Source organism: Ambystoma mexicanum, chromosome 5q, assembly GCF_040938575.1.
Source record: "Ambystoma mexicanum isolate Mex_15411 chromosome 5q, UKY_AmexF1_1, whole genome shotgun sequence".
Lineage (NCBI taxonomy): Eukaryota > Metazoa > Chordata > Amphibia > Caudata > Ambystomatidae > Ambystoma > Ambystoma mexicanum.
In genome coordinates, this window is record NC_090933.1 from 494,635,648 (window position 1) to 494,655,024 (window position 19,377).

General features: G+C 46.6%; 1 long non-coding RNA gene across 1 annotated transcript in view; it reads left to right on the forward strand.

Annotated features, from left to right (window-relative positions):
- Positions 1–308: 308 nt before the first annotated feature.
- Positions 309–19,377, forward strand: part of LOC138498597 (uncharacterized) — a 135,016-nt gene continuing 115,947 nt past the window's right edge. Inside the window, exons 1-2 of the long non-coding RNA XR_011278773.1 lie at positions 309–385; positions 6,022–6,096. This is a non-coding gene — a long non-coding RNA (uncharacterized lncRNA). The remainder of the gene's footprint in view (positions 386–6,021; positions 6,097–19,377) is intronic.

The following is a 19,377-nucleotide window of genomic DNA, read 5'->3' on the forward strand; positions in this document are numbered from 1 at the left end:
CAGTAAAAAACCCTGCGAAAAAACATACTGCGATAAAAGGACGTTGTACCAGTCAGTCATGGGAGAAGTGAAGAGTTAGTGTGTTTCTATCCAGCATAGAAGGTGGGTAGGGAGTGGCTAGGTAGCTAGCAGCAACACAGTTATCAGGTGCGGGGATAGGTGCAGTGACTAATTTTGAAGGAGGTGGGAGAGTGTAAACGTGTATTATCTGTATTATGAAATAATTACGCTGAGACTGTAAGTAGATGTTTTTTTTCTGTTTCTGAAACAACTTTTATTTGAATTAACTTTCTTTTCTTTTCTCTTTTCGGAAAAAGGATACGTTTTCAACTTGGTTGAGATCTTCTATTGGTGACAACTTCATACAGCGGCTTGATTCTTTCAGGTAAGTTTTAGAATGTAGAAATGTTCTATTCTCATTTCCTTCAAGTCTTTCTTAAAGTTTCTGTATGTTCATTTCATTTAAAGTGTCTTTGACTTTTCTTGTTAATTCACTTCAAACGTTTCCAACTCTTTGAATTATACAGCCTCTGTTTCTGTCAACTATTTCTGATGCTTTATTCTAGTTCTGGATTGTAATTTCTTATTTCTTTAACACCTTGTTTAGTTATCTCTTCAGCCTTTAACTTTTAACCACAGTAAGTAATACTTTCCTCTTCTTCTTCTTTCACCTTTTAAAAGTCAAGTTCTTTCATATTTTATGAAACGTTCTTTCAATGGGTAAAACAGCCTCTGTCGTTTAAGGATCCACTCTACACTTTCTCGTGTGCTCGTACTTTAACTCCTCTCTCTCTCTCAATTTCTCTCTGGCTCACACGTAACTTAGTTCGTTTTAATGAATACCCTCGAGTCTGTCTTGCAGCTTTTCTTTTCATCCAGTGTCTAATCACTTTTATATGCGACGTGTACGTTGAGACTTCTGTGTTTCAGCCGTGTTCTCTTACATGACTCGGCAGCGGCGAGCAAGCTCCGCCCCTCAGCCGACTGTTAAATGTCCCTCGACGGCCTTGTTGTATATACCCGGCTGTTCCGAGTGAGTTCCACCCCTTCAGCCGTGTTGTGAAGTGAAAGATTCGTCGACTCTGTCTCCCGTCTTCACTTATTGGAATAGCGTGTTCCGCACATCCATGCTACGCTCCCTCCCCGCCTTCGTTGTAACGATCTTTGAATCGTTTGCTTTGGAAGGGGTTTTCCTGTAGCACTCGCTTCTAAGAGCGGGTCGTTTCACACACTCTTCCCCTCTCTCTCGCTCTGTATTAACGGGTCGGTCTCCCTCTCACTTCGATATGCTGCCCACGACGTGAAGACCTCATTTCAATTGGCAGCATACATCGATGATCGATCGCTCCATAAATAACAGCAACAACAACTTTTTGACATAAGCGCAACGGCGCAACTTCTGCTTCTTAACGTTACAACAGTCTTCTTTATTTTCTCTCCGGACCTTCTCAGTAAGCCCAGCTAAAACTGACGTTTTCCTCCTCCAGCCCATCCGTTCCCTAGCAACCAACAAAAACAAAGAAAGGGTGAACACTTGAATCCCTGCCAGTGATTGGCTATGAACACTGTCAATTACTCCCTCCAGTTGACGGATATAATTAACCCTTTGTAGCCCTGCTTATCCTGGTATTGCCAGGTCAGCGCCTGAATGCAGATCCCCTGTGTACTTCACAGTGGATTTATCACACACCCCCTCTTCTAGGCCCTTATGCTCGGGAAGGGTGGTGTTGCGAGATAGAAAATCGGCCTGCACCAATAGTCTCCCAGGAAGATGAATTGTCTGGAAGGTGAAAGGTTGAAGTGCCAGAAACCATCTGAGGACTGTGGGATTCGTGTCCTTGTTACGAGCTAACCACACCAGAGGAGCATGATCGGTTACCAAAGTGAACTCTCGACCTAATAGGTAATATCGTAATGCCTCTATAGCCCACTTTATGGCCAGACATTCCTTCTCAATTGTGGCGTAATGCATCTCATGGGGAAGAAGTTTCCTACTTATAAATACAACAGGTCTTTCCGCCTCCCCTTGGTTTTGAAACAGAACAGCCCCAAGTCCTGTCCCTGATGCATCCGTATGCAAAAGAAATGGCGCGGAGAAATCAGGACAATGAAGAATGGCTTTCTCCGAAAGAGCATTTTTCAGGTTGATAAAAGCTCTCTCCATTTCCGGCGTACGCCATTCCTTTTTTGATGGTGCCGAGGTCTTTAAAAGATTGGTCAGAGGTGTAGCCAATGTGGAAAAATGGGGTATGAATCTCCTGTAATAACCTAGAAAGCCCACACTTGCCTAGTATTCACGGGAGATTGTAAGTATTTTATCTCCTCTAATTTTTCCTCTTGGGGTTTAATGATGCCTTGTCCGACAAAATAGCCCAAATACTTTGTATGAAAATTAGCCATGAAGGACTTCTTAGGATTTACATGAAGTCCTGAGTTATGTAATAGTCGAAGTATAGTTTCCAGATGTACCAGGTGCTCATTCCAGGATTGACTAAAAACAATAATATCATCAAAATATGCTCCGACATAACCTTCATGCCCTCTAATAATTGAGTTCATCAGGCTCTGAAACGTTGCAGGTGCTCCATGTAATCCAAAAAGTAACTGTAAATTGAAAGAAACCAGAGGGAGTGGCAAAGGCGTTTTCTTTTTTATCATTAGGAGGGAGTGGTATTTGCCAATACCCTTTTGTTAGATCTATGGTCGTTAAAAACCTGGCCTTCCCAAGTTTATCAAGTAAATCCTCGATCCTCGGCATAGGATAGGCGTCCAATTTTGAGATCTCATTCAGTTTCCTGAAATCTATGCAGAAGCGGGTTGTGCCATCTGCTTTGGGCACCAAAACTATGGGTGATGACCACTCACTACTGGAGGGTTCTATCACTCCCAATTCCAACATCTCTTGGAGCTCTTTATTAATTGATTCCAACTTCGCCTCCGGTATTCTATAAGGTCTGATCCGAACTACCTCCCCAGGTTGGGTCTCAATGCGATGGTAGGCTAATTTCGTCCTTCCTGGTAAACTGGAAAAGGTCTCTGAATATTTCTTGATAAGTTTTAAGAGTTCTATCTTCTGTTTCTCTGACAAATTTTCATCTATATTTAATGCCTCAATTCCTAAACTTCCTTTTAGCTGTGGGAATTGTTCCATGGGTATCTCCTTAGTGTTAATCATTGCTATAGCTGTTACGGGATCAGACCATTTTTTAAGTAGATTTACATGATATGTTTGTGTCTGCATTCTTCGGTCGTTTTGTCTCACTTTATAAGTCAAGGGGCCCAGGACTTCTTCGATCACATACGGTCCCCTCCAAGTAGCCAACATTTTATTTTCGGAGGTTGGTAATAATACCAACACCTTGTCCCCTTTTTGGAAAGTTCTCAACTGAGAGTTTCGGTTGTAATAATACTCTTGCTTGATTTGATTTCTCAATAAATTCTCTCGTGCAATTTGCTGCAAATTCTCCACTCTTTCTTTAAGCTCACATGCATACTCTGTTAATGAAATCTCCCTACCTGGGTTTTCCTCCCAACTTTCCTTTAAGATGTTGAGCAAAGTTCTCACTGGCCTCCCAAACATCAGTTCAAACGGGAAGAACCCCATTGATGATTGGGGTGTGTTGCGGAGTGTGAGTCATATCCATGGTAGAATCCGATCCCAGCTCCTTTCTCCAGGTTCCATTGACTTACGCAACATTTGCTTAATTGTCTGATTATATCTCTCTACGAGACCATCCATCTGTGGATGATATACAGCCGTTTTCAAATGCTTTATCTTTAGAATCCCACAAACCTGCTCCATGACGGCTGACATAAAATTAGTCCCATGATCTGTGACGATTTCTTTCGGTATCCCTACTCGACTGATAAAGGGTATCAATACGTCACAAATGTTTTGAGCGCTGGTAGACTTCAGGGGGAAAGCCTCTGGATATCTAGTTGCGTAATCAACGATCACTAGGATGTATTTATGCCCTCTGGATGACGGTTCTAAGGGCACAATAATATCCAACCCAATTCTACTAAAAGGCTCCAAAACGATTGGCATGGGTTGTAGTGGAGCTTTTTTTTACATTTGCTCAATTTTTCTTCTGACACTCGGGCAAGCCTGACAGAATCGGGTTACTTGAGCATATAGACCTGGCCAGTAAAACCTCCCTAAAACTTTCTGTATGTTTTTTTCCGTTCCCAAACGTCCTTCACCCAATTGTAAATGAGCTACTTCCATAACGGCTTGGTAGCATTTGCTAGGAACTAGTAACTGTTTCGTGGCAACCCCATTTACATCCTTACTGATCCGATAGAACAACCTCTTCTCTTTAATTAAAGTAGGGACGTCTTCCTGATATATCATCCCGAACACTTGACCTAGCATTTGCTAATAATGGATCTAAATCCTGGGCCATGCGAAAACTATCTCCACCTTCATCAATTTTCCAATCGACCACTATCGGAAGAACATTTCTTTCTCCCCAGTCTTTCTTCAATTTTCTTATAGTGGCTCAGGATTTCTTTTCTTTAGTAATGGTTTTAGGAATTCCATGGTGAGCAAAAGGGGCGTTTTGTAACCATCCTTCCTCAACTTTCTTCACTATCTTAGCAAAGTTTGGTACATCGGATCCAATCAGGAGTGGGTCTGGCAATACCAGCATTACAGTGGCTCTGACCTCCATTTGTTTTCCAGCTACCTTTAAATTAATTTCTTTGGTAGGATAAGATCTCACATCCCCATGGACACAACTTATAGGAATCTTTTTATTCGAAAGCTTCACATCACCAACTAGTTCAGTACTCACTACGGTTTCTAAGCTGCCGGTATCCACCATGGCTCTCGTTGGCTTCCCATCGACCTCAGCCTCACAGGTATATGTATAGGGGGATCTTGTCACCATTGCTGTATCTAAGGGTTCTCCTTCTTTGAGAACCTCTAGGTTCACCACATCCATAGGTTCTGACTTGACTCTTTTAGGGCACATTCTCGCCAAGTGCCCCCACTCTCCACACTCGAAGCACTGTATTCCTTTGGGAACCACACTTGGTGTGCGAATCCCGGCTGGGCTCTCACTACTGGGTCGTACTCTATTTGGTTCCCACTCCATTTTCCTGAGCATTGAGTTAGGCCATCCTGAAGCGCCTAGGCTCTTGGTGGAGGAGTTATTTAAGTTTGTAGATGGTTTGGGACCTGTCAAATAATTCATGGAATGACCCTGACCGGCTTTTTGATAAGCGGAGGCAATATTGACCTCCTCCACAAGGCTGGGCCGATGATGTTGACGGACCCAGCATTGCGTAGGGATGGGTAGGGCTTCAATGAACTGTTCCATGACAATTTTCTCGGTCATTTCTTGAACCGTGGTCTTCGCTGTCTGCAACCACTTATCTCCAAGTTCTTTGACTCTATAAAAGAGTTGTCGGGGTGTCTCTTCCATTTGTAACTTGATCTCACGGAACTTTAGCCTATAGGCCTCTTCATCATGACCCAAACGCTCTAGGACTACCCTCTTCATATGCATATAGGTCGTCTCTCCCGTTGGATTGGTTGCCTGGTAGGCACTCTGCATTTCGCCTGTCATGAGTGGCGCAATATAATGGCACCAGCTTTCATTAGGCCATTGTGCATTCCTCGCCACCCTTTCAAAATTTACAAAAAAATAAGCGGGATCGTCTCCAGTGGAATATTTTTGAAGTACTGAAGCGGGTACCTGAGCATGCCTGCGCACGGCGGTAGCCTCCAATAACTGGGCTTGTTGGACTTGAATTGCTTGCTGAAAAGCTTGTCTATCAGCTTGTGCTTGCTGATTCTGTAATTGCAAGGCTTGTTGGAGAAGTTGCTGTCCTTCACTCAACGTTTTAATGAGTTCTTCCATGGTGTCCTATCAGGATCCCACTTCTGACACCAAATTTGTAAACGTGTATTATCTGTATTATGAAATAATTACGCTGAGACTGTAAGTAGATGTTTTTTTTCTGTTTCTGAAACAACTTTTATTTGAATTAACTTTTTTTTCTTTTCTCTTTTAGGAAAAAGGATACGTTTTCAACTTGGTTGAGATCTTCTATTGGTGACAACTTCATACAGTGACTTGATTCTTTCAGGTAAGTCTCTGAATGTAGAAAAGTTCTATTCTTATTTCCTTCAAGTCTTTCTTAAAGTTTCTGTATGTTCATTTCATTTAAAGTGTCTTTGACTTTTCTTGTTAATTCACTTCAAACGTTTCCAACTCTTTGAATTATACAGCCTCTCTTTCTGTCAACTATTCTGGTGCTTTATTCTACTTCTAGATGGTAATTTCTTATTTCTTTAACACCTTGTTTAGTTATCTCTTCAGCCTTTAACTTTTAACCACAGTAAGTAATACTTTCAACTTCGCCTTTCACCTTTTAAAAGTCAAGTTCTTTCATATTTTATGAAACGTTCTTTCAATGGGTAAAAAAGTCTCTGTCGTTTAAGGATCCACTCTACACTTTCTCGTGTGCTCGTACTTTAACTCCTCTCTCTCTTGTGGTTTCTCTCTGGCTCACACTGTCACGGCTCGCTCCCTTCGTTCCCGTCCCCGCCACTTGGGGGCATGTTCTGGGGTTTATTCCTTACTGGACATTTCCTTTGAACCCTATGCTACAGTGCTCTGATGAATTGGGAGCGTTAAAACCTTATTTTCCCAGTTACTTCCCTTCCGGATCCATTCCTGGTTTTTGGCAGCCAGCATGCTATTTAAATCAAATGACTATGTTTCCCAGAATGCCTTGGCTCACTGTTTCACCTCCTGCTTCCCAGAATGCCTGGTTCACTGCTTCATCTCCTCCCTGGCATCCGGCATGCTATTTAAATCAAATGACTATGTTTCCCAGAATGCCTTGGCTCACTGCTTCACCTCCTGCTTCCCAGAATGCCTGGCTCACTGCATCATCTCCTCCCTTGCAGCACAACGTTGGGAGGAGGATAGGCAACACCTGTGGCTGCAGGTGCAGCAGGCGGCACGCCTGAGGGGTGTGCTCGTTAAGCAGCTTTAAAAGCCTCAGTTTGCTTCAGTCCGGCGCTGGTCATTGTAGCAGTGTTCCTGTTGTGACTAGTCCCTGTTTCCTGTACTTAGTTTCTGTGCCTTGTACCTAGTTCCAGTTCCCTGTTCATAGATATTGAGCCAAGTATCTATTTCCAGTTCCTTGTTCCTAGTTTCTGTGCCTTGTACCTAGTTCCAGTTCCTTGTTCATAGATATTGTGCCAAGTATCTAGTTCCAGTTCCTTGTTCCTAGTTCCATGCCTTGTACCTAGTTCCTGTTCCTAGCTTTGTGCCCAGTTACTAGTTCCTGTATCTTGTTCCTCTGTCCTGGATTTCGGATTTATGCGCTTATTTGATTTATGCTTTCTGAATTTCCCTTTCTGTCTTCCTCTGTCTGCAGACAGCCTTTCTCTATACTTTACTATTTGATGCAGCCCAGTTTGCCGGTGTTTTCTGTCCCTTTATGCTGCCCTGGTTACTGAAAAGCATGATGTATTATTATTTACTTTCGTAGAATTAGTTACTGCCTTTTCTCCTTGGATTGGGTGGGAAAGGTTTCCTTTTGTGATATCATTTTCCCTGCTCCTGATCCAACTTATTGAGATTCCACTCCATGTTTTCCATTGCACTTCAGCATTCATTTTCCATTGATTATTAGGTGTGGGTTTGTTGTTACAAGTTCCAGAGTGTTCCCCTTTTAGTTTTCCTCACGATTTATCCATTGCACTTCTGCATTCATTTTCCATTGATTATTAGGTGTGGGTTTGTTGTTACAAGTTCCAGAGTGTTCCCCTTTTAGTTTTCCTCACGATTTATCCATTACACTTCTGCATTCATTTTCCATTGATTATTAGGTGTGGGTTTGTTGTTACAAGTTCCAGAGTGTTCCCCTTTTAGTTTTCCTCACGATTTATTATCACTATTCAGACTTGCCTTTTACTAGGGCTTATGTATTTTGTTATCTTTAACCCTTTGCTTTTACAGCCTTCTGGGTCCCTGTTTGATCTACAGGGTTCGTGAATTCACTGACATTCAAGTGGTCTTTCCGGTCCTCGTGAGTACTGTTTATAATTGCCTTATTCAGTATTCTACAGATTGTCAGTTCACAGAATCTGTCCTTGCTTGCCCGCTACGTGGGTTTAGCGCTGTCAGTATCTGTAAGAGCATAGTGGGTAAAGAGTTTGCCGACTTTTCCTTTCAGCCATAAGGAGGTCCTAAGTGTTTACCCCACATCCCTTTTCCTAGATTGGTAATACTGTTTTACCTTATTGACGTTCCTGGGTTTTACATATATACACAAGACTTGGGTATTATATACACGTTGTTAGATTCAGAGTTGTTCACAGTGCAACTGTGTGCATTTTCCCTTTTGCCATAGTATGCCTTCTTCCTTTCTTAACACACACGTAACTTGGTTCGTTTTAATGAAATACCCTCGAGTCTGTCTTGCAGCTTTTCTTTTCATCCAGTCTCTAATCACTTTTATATGCGACGTGTACGTTGAGACTTCTGTCTTTCAGCCGTGTTCTCTTACATGACTCGGCAGCGGCAAGCAAGCTCCGCCCCTCAGCTGACTGTTAAATGTCCCTCGGCGGCCTTGTTGTATATACCCGGCTGTTCCGAGTGAGTTCCACCCCTTCAGCCGTGTTGTGAAGTGAAAGGCTCGTCGACTCTGTCTCCCGTCTTCACTTATTGGAATAGCGTGTTCCGCACATCCATGCTACGCTCCCTCCCCGCCTTCGTTGTAACGATCTTCGGATCGTTTGCTTCGGAAGGGGTTTTCCTGTAGCACTCGCTTCTAAGAGTGGGTCGTTTCACACACTCTTCCCCTCTCTCTCGCTCTGTATTAACGGGTCGGTCTCCCTCTCACCTCGATACGCTGCCCACGACGTGAAGACCTCATTTCAATTGGCAGCACACAGCGATGATCGATCGCTCCATAAATAACAGCAACAACAACTTTTTGACATAAGCGCAATGGCGCAACTTCTACTTCTTAACGTTTCAACAGTCTTTATTTTCTCTCCGGACCTTCTCAGTAAGCCCAGCTAAAACCAACATTTTCCTCCTCCAGCCCATCCGTTCCCTAGCAACCAACAAAAACAAAGAAAGGGTCAACACTTGAATCCCTGCCAGTGATTGGCTATGACCACTGTCAATTACTCCCTCCAGTTGACGAATATAATTAACCCTTCGTAGCCCCGCTTATCCTGGTATTGCCAGAGTCAGCGCCAGACTGCAGATCCCCTGTGTACTTCACACTGGATTTATCACAGAGAGTCACATGGGTGAAATTATGTTACTGATGGACAGAATTTAGCATGTGTCTATGTTGTACTGGGTTTGCAGTGGCGATGCATGTTTTCGGTGTGTGTAATCAAGTAGTGTTTAATGAGAAGTTTGACTATGGGTTAGCTGTGCCCCGTTGTGATACGGTTATGTTTCATTGTGATGGGGTGCTTGAATTTAAATTGAAGAAAGACTGGCACCTGGTTGTAAAAGTTCTTGTGACAGTAATGCCATTATATGAGAAATTGATTCACAGTAAGTAGTGTAAAACCCGAAATGTAAAAATATAAATAAATCTGACACTCCCAAGACCAAGAGCACAAACACTGGCGCTCACATTCAGCCTCCCACACAGAACACAAGCCCTATACCTTGCATCCTTCAAACCTATCACGAGACTGCAAAACCTACGGATGGGTCCCCGTTATCGCTACCCAACAGCCAGAGCATAAACACAGTACGGTGCACCTATTGGTGCCTAGGTGTAAGAACCTAAGTGTTTTTCCCCCCGTGTTTGGTGCTTGCTATCTCCATAGAGAGGATGAAAGTATGGAAACACATGAACACACCTGTCCCCTAGGTATAGGTGTTGGTGTTATATTATGAACCGCTACTAACAGGGGACTATCCAGTGTTGCAAGAATTGAGGGGGGGGGCGCATAACACAAAAACAAGCTGTGCTGCTTTTCCCACCAAATGCACCTTGTAAAATTAATGATAAACTTACACACAATCGTTACTGCACCTCATATGGTGACTTGAATCAGTACCTCTACCTGCAACATTTGGACAGGGGTGGGACATCGAGCTGTGTGCCCTTGCTCTGCATCTGGCTCTGTCCTTTATTGGGCCTTCAGTGCAGTCCACGACCTGCAGTGTGACAAAAATCGTGCTCCTACTCTGCCACCCATTGTGCAAGTGGGGTACAGAGTAGGAGCATACGGCCACACTGCTGTCCGTCTCATGCTCCAGGCTGCCGTTCTACATGGAGCCAGGCAGAGCAGAAATGCATGTCAAAACTGCTGTCCGGGACAGGATGCCCAAAGAGAAGCCATCAGGACACAGCAAGAAAGTGCTGAACTGGCAGCCACAAACTACGGTCTAGCCAAACAACAACACACACCATGCTTGGTTTCTAACCAAGCATGGTATGCGTCACCACCTAGCCAGACCGGACCCTTAGGCGCTGTAGTGATGGCCTGGAAAATCCCAGATTTATGCAGTAGGCATGGAGCCAGCAAAACTCAGACTCAATGACGGAAATAGTCAAAGTGAAAGGCAAAACCCAGCTTTATTAACATCCAATTATAAACCAAAAACACGTCATAATGACATCATACTAAAAAACCTACTTGATGAGGGGATAGATTAAGGGAATTGACTCTATATAGACTCCATATGTGTTAAACATTTGATTGGGTGCCACATATCTGATAGCTACACCAGGAACCACCTCTAGATTGATAATAGTAAATACATGTCATCTTTTCTCACTTGAATAAAGGTTTACTTCTGCACCCTTACATATGGTGTCAGGGGTGGAATCTGGACTGATTGACAAAAACGTGCGGATCCTAGAATTTTCCATTCGGGATAATAAAGCTGCCAGCCCCTCTATGGTGGCCAGGGAAGTCCCCAATATCCTGAGCTTATAAATGAGAATAATATTTAATGTCTTAACCTCCCAGGCTATTCTTCTAGAACAGAATGCTGTAGAGGGGAACAGCTATAGGGCCTCATTACAAGTTTGGTGGTATCCCACTGGAAAATCTGGCAGGATACCACCACATGGAATTACCATTAACAGCACTCGATCTGCCAGAATTACTGGCAGATTCAGAGTGCCAGTAAGAGTAGGTTAATCCCCATTCCATGGAGTCCTATAGGACTTAATGGGGGGATTGCCGGTATTACCAGTGCATACGGTTGTTTTTTGCCGGTGGAGTGTGTCAAGAATATGTACTCTGGGCACTGTTCTTCCAGTCCGAGTTTTAAGCTTCCCTCTGGTAAAGGCGCTAACATTATGCACGACAAACGACATAACATGTTTAAGAACTCCAGGCAATTACGTGCGTACCAGTTTCCAGGAGTCAGGAAGTATGCTTTCCGTGGTAACTGGAAGTTGCCATGGCGGTTGTGGACTCCGTTGTCAAGGGGAGGCAACTTATGTCTGGGACGCCGACGGCGGTGTCATGTGACCTCTGCTATTTCAACTCCAGCAGCAACCTCTTGTTGCTTCTGATTAGCGCTCTTACAGTGTTTTGACTAACGTTACGTTTCTTGATCTTTTTCTTCTGTGCCATTGACCTGTCTCCGGATTGCCCTTATCTGTTTTGGTAATATTTTTTGACTTCCTGGTATTACGAACCTTGTTTCTGTTTATCGACCTGCTCTGCCTTGCTCCTTGTATTGCATTGGACCAGCTGTATTATGACCCGGACCGGATTTTGGATTTTCTCTGCTGCCGTACCTCCAAGTCAATCATTCCTCACCTCCTGTAAGAATCAGAATCTCCTTGTGAATTACTGAACTCTGAACTTCCTCGCTTTGCAACTTCCTTTTCCATTCACTGGTGACTTTTTTCTACACAGATTGTCTTCCACTGCAACTCCTCTCCTGTTCTACATTTCAGCGCACGTATCCGTGGAATGGAACTTTCACCTGTACACACGGACTAGAGACTGTGGGTGTTATTGTATGTACCCCAGGTGTCCTCGTGCCGTCGGGGTAGGTTGGGACACTGCAGGCGTCCTCGTGCCATCAGGGTAGGTTTGGGACACTTTAGGCGTCCTCGTGTCTCTGGGAATAGTCTGTTTGGATGCCTCATCAACAGCAAGGCGCTATTACGAATTTGGACTCTCAAAGACTCACGGATTCCCTGGTAAGATCTGTACTGCCCCTTTTGTTGGGATAACTTGAAGTTTCCTGCTCATTGTTCTTGTCTACTTATTCCTGGTTTCTTACTTTTCTCTATAATTCTATGCAGAGATTGCTAGCAGTTTACAGTGCCACCTGTTCTACTTCATGTCTAAAGTATACTATATTGAAGGCACAGGTTAGTTTGAAGTCAGTCTGGGTTTTCTTCTGCTTGATTATTCATTTAGCATACAAACACTAACCTTAGTGTTTTTCTTGCAGCTGTCAGAGTCTCGAGGGTATCCTGTCTTTCAATTAATTGATCACTCTGCATGTTCCATTGTACATCCAGAGGGTTACATTAGTGGGAAGAATTCTTCTTCTTCACTACGGTGTCAACATTTTGGAAGGAGAATTCTGACAGAGTGCTGGACTTACCTCCAGCTCTTGTCTGGAGGTAAATCAGGCTGCCCAACGGCAAACTTGGAGTATACCGGTCCAGAAACATGCCGGTAAACGGAATTACTGGCACATTAATTCTGGCCCGGGATATTTGTAATGAGGCCCTATATAATCTCTTTTATCCCAGAGATTATTTGTTTCTTGCTAGAGACAAGATTATCGTTTCTCTTGATCTATGGGTAGAACCTCCCCCAAATGTTGTATAAACCTCCTTGGGAAGCTGACAGAGGGAAAGAGCGAAAATTACTAGCACTTCTCTCTTGTAGAGAGGAGGTTAGGTTTTCTCTCTTGAACTTCTTGTGAAGCCCAGTGAAGACTGAAAGGGGCGAGGTAATGGGGCATCTGAAATATGAAAGCCTGTGGGAGTTCTCTTCCAGTCCGATCCATAGAGAAGAAGGTTACCCTGAGAAACAACCTGCAGAGATTGTGGCCCAAGAAACAAATGCCTATCCCTCAGAAGGGGAGACTGATTATGATCGGGCCGAAGGTGGGTCCTCGTGACAGAATACCAACCTTTCCCATACCCTAAAATCTTTGAAAAGGTTCTTCCGCCTGGACGTAGAAAACCCTACAATTCGGGAGCCTAGAACCTCAATGTCCTCTCACGGGAGTGACAACATCATGGGACACGAAGGAGATGACACTACTATTCCATGCCACAAGAAAGTTAATAACCCTGAACCAATAGAGAACACCTACACCACACACTAGGCCAGCGATGCCCTAGAGATCACACTTGCCAGTGAAAGCATTAGCCCTCCTATGTCCCAAGTAACGCCATTAACCTCTGTTGGGGAAGCTGTCTGTAATACAGGGGAATAGCAAAAAAATGAGACCTACCCTCTGCTCACCCCTTCCAAACAAGTACAGTTCGCCATCCTGGAGGAAAAATATCCAGATCTGTCCTTCCCCACAGACAGACAAGAGGTCCTCAAAATCCTTCCCTCTAAGACTGTAGACCAGCACATGGTCCGTATGGGACAGGAGGAGAAATGAGAACCACCTGCCCTATAAAAAACCTCCTTGTAATTACAATGAGTTAGAGACACTCAAAAGATCCAGAGATAGTGACCCAGATATGGACGCTCTCCTAATAGAAGGTGAAGATGGAGGTATGTCATCATCTAGACCCCCCATCTCCTATCCAAGACAGACCATGCTTCTCATGCGGAGATACAAGTCATGAAGCTAGATATTGTCCTGAGAAATTCCTACCTCCTCTGTCATCATCAGAGAAAAAAGTCCCTAAGGGAATCCAAGACAAAGGGACACCAGAAATACAACATTCAGTCTTCTCCATGTGCTCTGCTCAGACATGTCAGACATCATAAACAAGCATAGGTTCGGAAGGAAAAGGAATTGGAATAACCCTCTCAAGGGGAATGAAAAACAAACGAGGCAAAAACAAAACGACTTTTATACAGGCAGCAACCATAACATCTATCAAGTCCCCGCCACTGTCCCTGCCACTGTTCGGAATAAAAAGGTATGGGCGCAATTAGACAGTAGGAGCAAGGGATGTGCCATAAGACCAGAGCAAGCCAAATGAGAAAATGTACACTGTATCCATGGCCACAACAAAACAAAACAAGCCCCTTTACCATCTTGGGAAATGTTATAGAGGTTAGAGAGGCTCTAATTTCAAAACTCCCTGTCTAACTGATCATAGGCAATACGGTGTCACAATTCAATCAGTGGGTCTCCTGTATAGCGCAAATAGAGATGGAGATAAAAACAACGTAGGACAGTGTGGTAAGGCCCACCAAATCCTCTATGGGATTTAAAGAAACCCTGCCATCAGGTTAAGAAGGGGAAACTTCCCTTGTAAGGGTAAGGGTATGTGATGAATCCCAGGATGTTGTCACTGCTTCTGTAGGGGGGGAGCCCTTTCCCATGAGGCCAGGGAGATGAGGCTGCTACCCGATAGTCCCACTGGGAGTGGTACTCAGCTAGTGGATCTTATGGGGAGGGAACCCCCCTATGGAACCAGTAACGACCATTGAGGGAGAATGCAGTATCCGCCCAACACCTACACCTCTCCTTTACCCCCTCTCTCTCCACCCCTACCCTCCTATTCGGTATAATTCTGTAGAACCCAGTAAAAAGGACGTAGTGGAGTAAGAGTAAGAGTAGAAGTCGTTGTCATGAATATCCAAGACAAGCATCTGCAACAAGGAAGAAGTGTGGATCCGAGAGGATCACACTATGGGAATTTACGTTAATGGTCTAGTCTCCAACCAAAGATCGTACTGAATGCTGACAAAAAACTGACAAGGGACTCACCTTTTTGTCAGATCCTCCCTGCAGGTACTGAGAGTGTGGCGGAAGCTCACCACAGAGAACAGCAGGTGGAGATCCGGACGCGAGAGAGTGATAAATTCAGTGGCAAAATAACCAGAAAGCCGCACCACGGAGAGCACCAGCAGCGCGGCAATGCAGGAACACGTGATCCAGCTGCGAGCAACACGTCGAACAGTGTCAGAAGTAGCAGAGCCACCGAGGCAAGCCGCAAAGAGCCCCAGAGAGCCGGCAAGCCAAAAAGAGACACAGGGATGCCCACGACCAACCCGAGGACTGCAGTCAAGACCCTGAAGGTATTTGGATGGCTGAGTCTATGATTGGGGGACCCCATACTGTATGTGAAACCCTAAAATCAACAGAGCATAATATGGGGCATTAAGAGAAGCTTTACAAAGACACTGCAACAAAGAAGGTAGGGTCTGGGACCTTTACATGAAGACAATGGGCCTCATTACAAGTACTCCGGTCCGGAATTAACACTGCCGGTAAAACCATACCGGCACCGTTTCCATGTCCGCGCAATCATGACCCGCGGCCCCGGTAATAGCACCACCCTAAACCGCCACCGCGGAAATAGGGTTCCCCTTAAGTCCGTCTGCACGGAAACCCCTCCGTTACCGGCAACACGAAACACCGTGAGCATCACAACTAGCGCGGACACGGAAATACCGGGAAAAAAATGGCGGAAATACCGTGATCACGGTGGCGGAACCGCCGCCACCGCGAACATGGCGTTATACACTGCCTGCTGAACTGAATCAGGGCACAGGTGCACCAAATCAGCCCAGCTGGACCTAGCAGGCCACTGGGAGCCTACAAAAGGGCCACACCCAGCCCAACACAACACAGAACCATGCAGGCAGCAGGTCTAGTAGCACTGGGACTGGGCCTACTCAACCAACAGGCAGTACTGCACATGGTGGCAGTAATGGCGCAGAGGAGGAGGCGTAGGCGGAGGAGGCGCAGGCGGCAACCAGCCAACCCTGCAGCTATGGCAAACCCCATTGCCCAGCCAGCCCGACCCCGCCGCCAGCCACCAATACCACGCATCAGGGCCTCACCCTGGAACCTCACCCCATGACAGATCCACACCCTATACCGGCTGGACCGTGCAACAATCCTGCACATCACCGCCATGATTGAGGACAACATCAGCAGCCTAATTGACACCCCCACCGCCACCCCCCCCTCTTGAAGGTTGTCTCAGTTCTGCATTTCCTTGGCACTGGCACCTATCAACACACGGTTGGTGAGCTGCACGGCATATCACAACCGTGTTTCTCAAAAATCCTGGTACAGGTACTGGATGCCCTGTTGTGCCATGTGTCGGAACACATAGCCCTACCCCGCACCCTCCCCGAGGTCATTGCCACCAAGTTGGCCTTCCATGCCATAGCAGGCATGCCAAATTGCATAGGCGCAGTTGACTGCACCCACGTCGAGCTGACAGTACCACATGCAATTGAGGCGGTGTTCCGCAATAGGAAACAGTATCACTCTTTGAATGTCCAGATGGTTTGTGATGCCATGCAACTGATTACACACTGCTGTGCACGTTTCCCAGGCTCATCACATGACTCAATGGTACTGCGGAATTCCACGTTGCCACGGTACATGGAACGCTATGCTGGACAAAGCACATGGCTATTGGGTGAGTACAGCTGACGATGCTACAACCCTGTCGGAGTGGTGTGTGTGTGTCCAGGCCAATGAGCATTGTGAGTGTGCCGCTGTGACCGCACATGCATCACCCCCCTTCCATCTACCAAATACACAGCGGATGCCAAACATCATGAAGGAAGACATGACAGGGCACCACAATGTGCCCGTGCACACGCTGCCACAGCCAATCCCGTCACTGTCCCATGAACCCTGTGCCACTGCAGACACCCACCCTCAATTGAAACACTGCCCCAAAAAGCACGAGAGGCGTGTAAATGAGACGACGTGTATTTACTACTTCCGTACAGTGGAGTCACTCTGCCATGTGTGGACAGCACTGCACCATGACATGCACACAATCAAATGTCACCCGCAGGGCACAGTAAACATGCAAGTTAATGTGTAGGCCCATATGCAGTCAGCGACATACCTCGTGATGGCCAAAACATACCTCCAGACACTGCATGGTACATATGCATGAATGAATGATGATACAAGAATGCACAGCAGCAGATGAGGACATGATGCCACAAACACTGACATGTTCCCCCATCTACATCCCATGTAGGTGATGCGGGATATGCACTCACGCCATGGATGATGACACCTGTACGGAGACCAAGGAACAGGCATGAAGAGGCATACAATAGGGCACATATCCGCACACGTGGAATGATTGAGAGGACATTTGGACTGCTCAAGGCCCGTTTCCGCTGTCTGAGCAGATCTGGCGGATCACTGCTGTACAGCCCAGTGAAGACGGGCAAAATCACGCTCGTATGTGCCATGCTGCACAATATATGCCTGCGCAGGAACATCCCAATGCCACCAGACGCAGATGAGGAAGATGGGGATGGGGATGGAGATGGGGATGGGGATGGGGATGGGGATGGAGATGGGGATGGGGATGGAGATGGGGATGGGATGGCACCGCCTCCCCCTGGGGGTCCACATGATGGCCAGAGAGCACGGGATGCCCTGATTCGCATTTACTTTTGAGTCACAGCACATTCACAGAAATGCACAAACATGGTGACGACAATGAATTAATAGTTGCACTGCAAAATAAATGATCAATGTCCACACATGTATGTCTTGATTTGAAATGGTGATGTATTGATGTAATAACAACAGGGAAGAAGGTGCATTGGTTAGGGAAGCTGTACACCCGGGGCCACCCACCACCCAAACGTGCCCACCCCCACCCAGAGCCCATTGTCCAAACCCCCAAAACTACCTACCCCACCACCCAAACGTGCCCACCCCCACCCAGAGCCCATTGTCCAAACCCCCAAAACTACCTACCCCACCACCCAAACGTGCCCACCCCCACCCAGAGCCCATTGTCCAAACCCCCAAAACTACCTACCCAAACGTGCCCACCCCCACCCAGAGCCCATTGTCCAAACCCCCAAAACTACCTACCCCACCACCCAAACGTGCCCACCCCCACCCAGAGCCCATTGTCCAAACCCCCAAAACTACCTACCCCACCACCCAAACGTGCCCACCCCTCTCACACCCTTGTAGTCCACATGTGTCCTGCACTGCCCCACACACATGCCATCACTTCCGTGTGCGCTTCTGTGCAACCTTGCCCGAGGGACCCGTTAGCCTACTCGAGCGCCTCCTCGGACTGGCAGTAGTGGAGCTGGATGGGGTGGTTGTGTTTGATTGGCCAGAATCAGGGATTGAGGGCATCCGTGCCAGATTTGCCTGTTGGCCAACCAACATGGCCTCTACAAGCCTGGAGGTGTGGTCGTTGCCCTCCCGCACATGGCGTGCAAGGGTTACTATGGTGCTCGCAAAGCGTCCAATGGACCTCGACAGGCGACGCACTGAGGCGCTGTAGCTCTCCCTCTGCAGCCTGGATTCCTCTAGCTGCCTCTCCACCAGCTGGGTGAGGGTAGCCTGCTGGTCCTCCATCCGCTGCATGCAGGCATTCAGTTCGGCCATGGATGGGGTGGGCGACCTCATGGGACTCCCCAGTGAAGTGGGGCTGAACCCCAGCTCATGGAAGGAGCCCAGGTCTTCCAATGTGGGCATCTCCCCCTGTGGCCCCGTTTCCGAGTGCTCTTGCGGGGCACTGTTATCACTGCAGGCCGCCCCCTCTGCAGTGCTGCTGCCTTCGGTGTTGTGTTGGGTGGCCATGATAGGTTCCCGTGGCACCTGTCTAGACTCAGCCAGTGTGGAGACGGTGGGGATGTTGGTGGTGGTGGTGTGCCGCACATCTGTAGTGGCTGGTAATGTGGCCAGAGGTGCAGAACTGCCGGCAGCATCCTCCTGTGTGGTGGCGGTGGCTAGTGTACTTGCCGATGCAGATTGGCTGGCCTGTTGTGCAGTATCACTGTCACTTGAAACGGCTGTGGGGACACAAAGGGCATGCAATTAGTGTTGTTGTGGTGGCAGATGGGTGCATCACATGCGTCATTAAGATTGTACATTGAATAGTGTTAGTCACATGCATCTGATTGCTGGTGTCTGCATTCAGTGATATTGGTTGCCATACGGATCATGATGGGTCCTTTGGCCCACACATGCACTGCCTGGGGGGGGGGGTTGTTAATGGGTCCTTTGGCCCACACATGCACTGCCTGCATATTTACATGTGGCATTCATGTTTGGGCACTTACCGGCATCTGCAGGTGGGCTCACTCCTGCCTCAGCCTGCCCAATCCCATGGATTCCCTCTAGGTGGAGGACGCTGCTGCAACGCTCCTCCCATGCTTGCAGCCTCAGTGGGGAAGGGGGTCCTCCGCCTGTCCCACTGCTGCGTTGGCGGTGCGTGGAAATGAGGTTGCGTACCCTC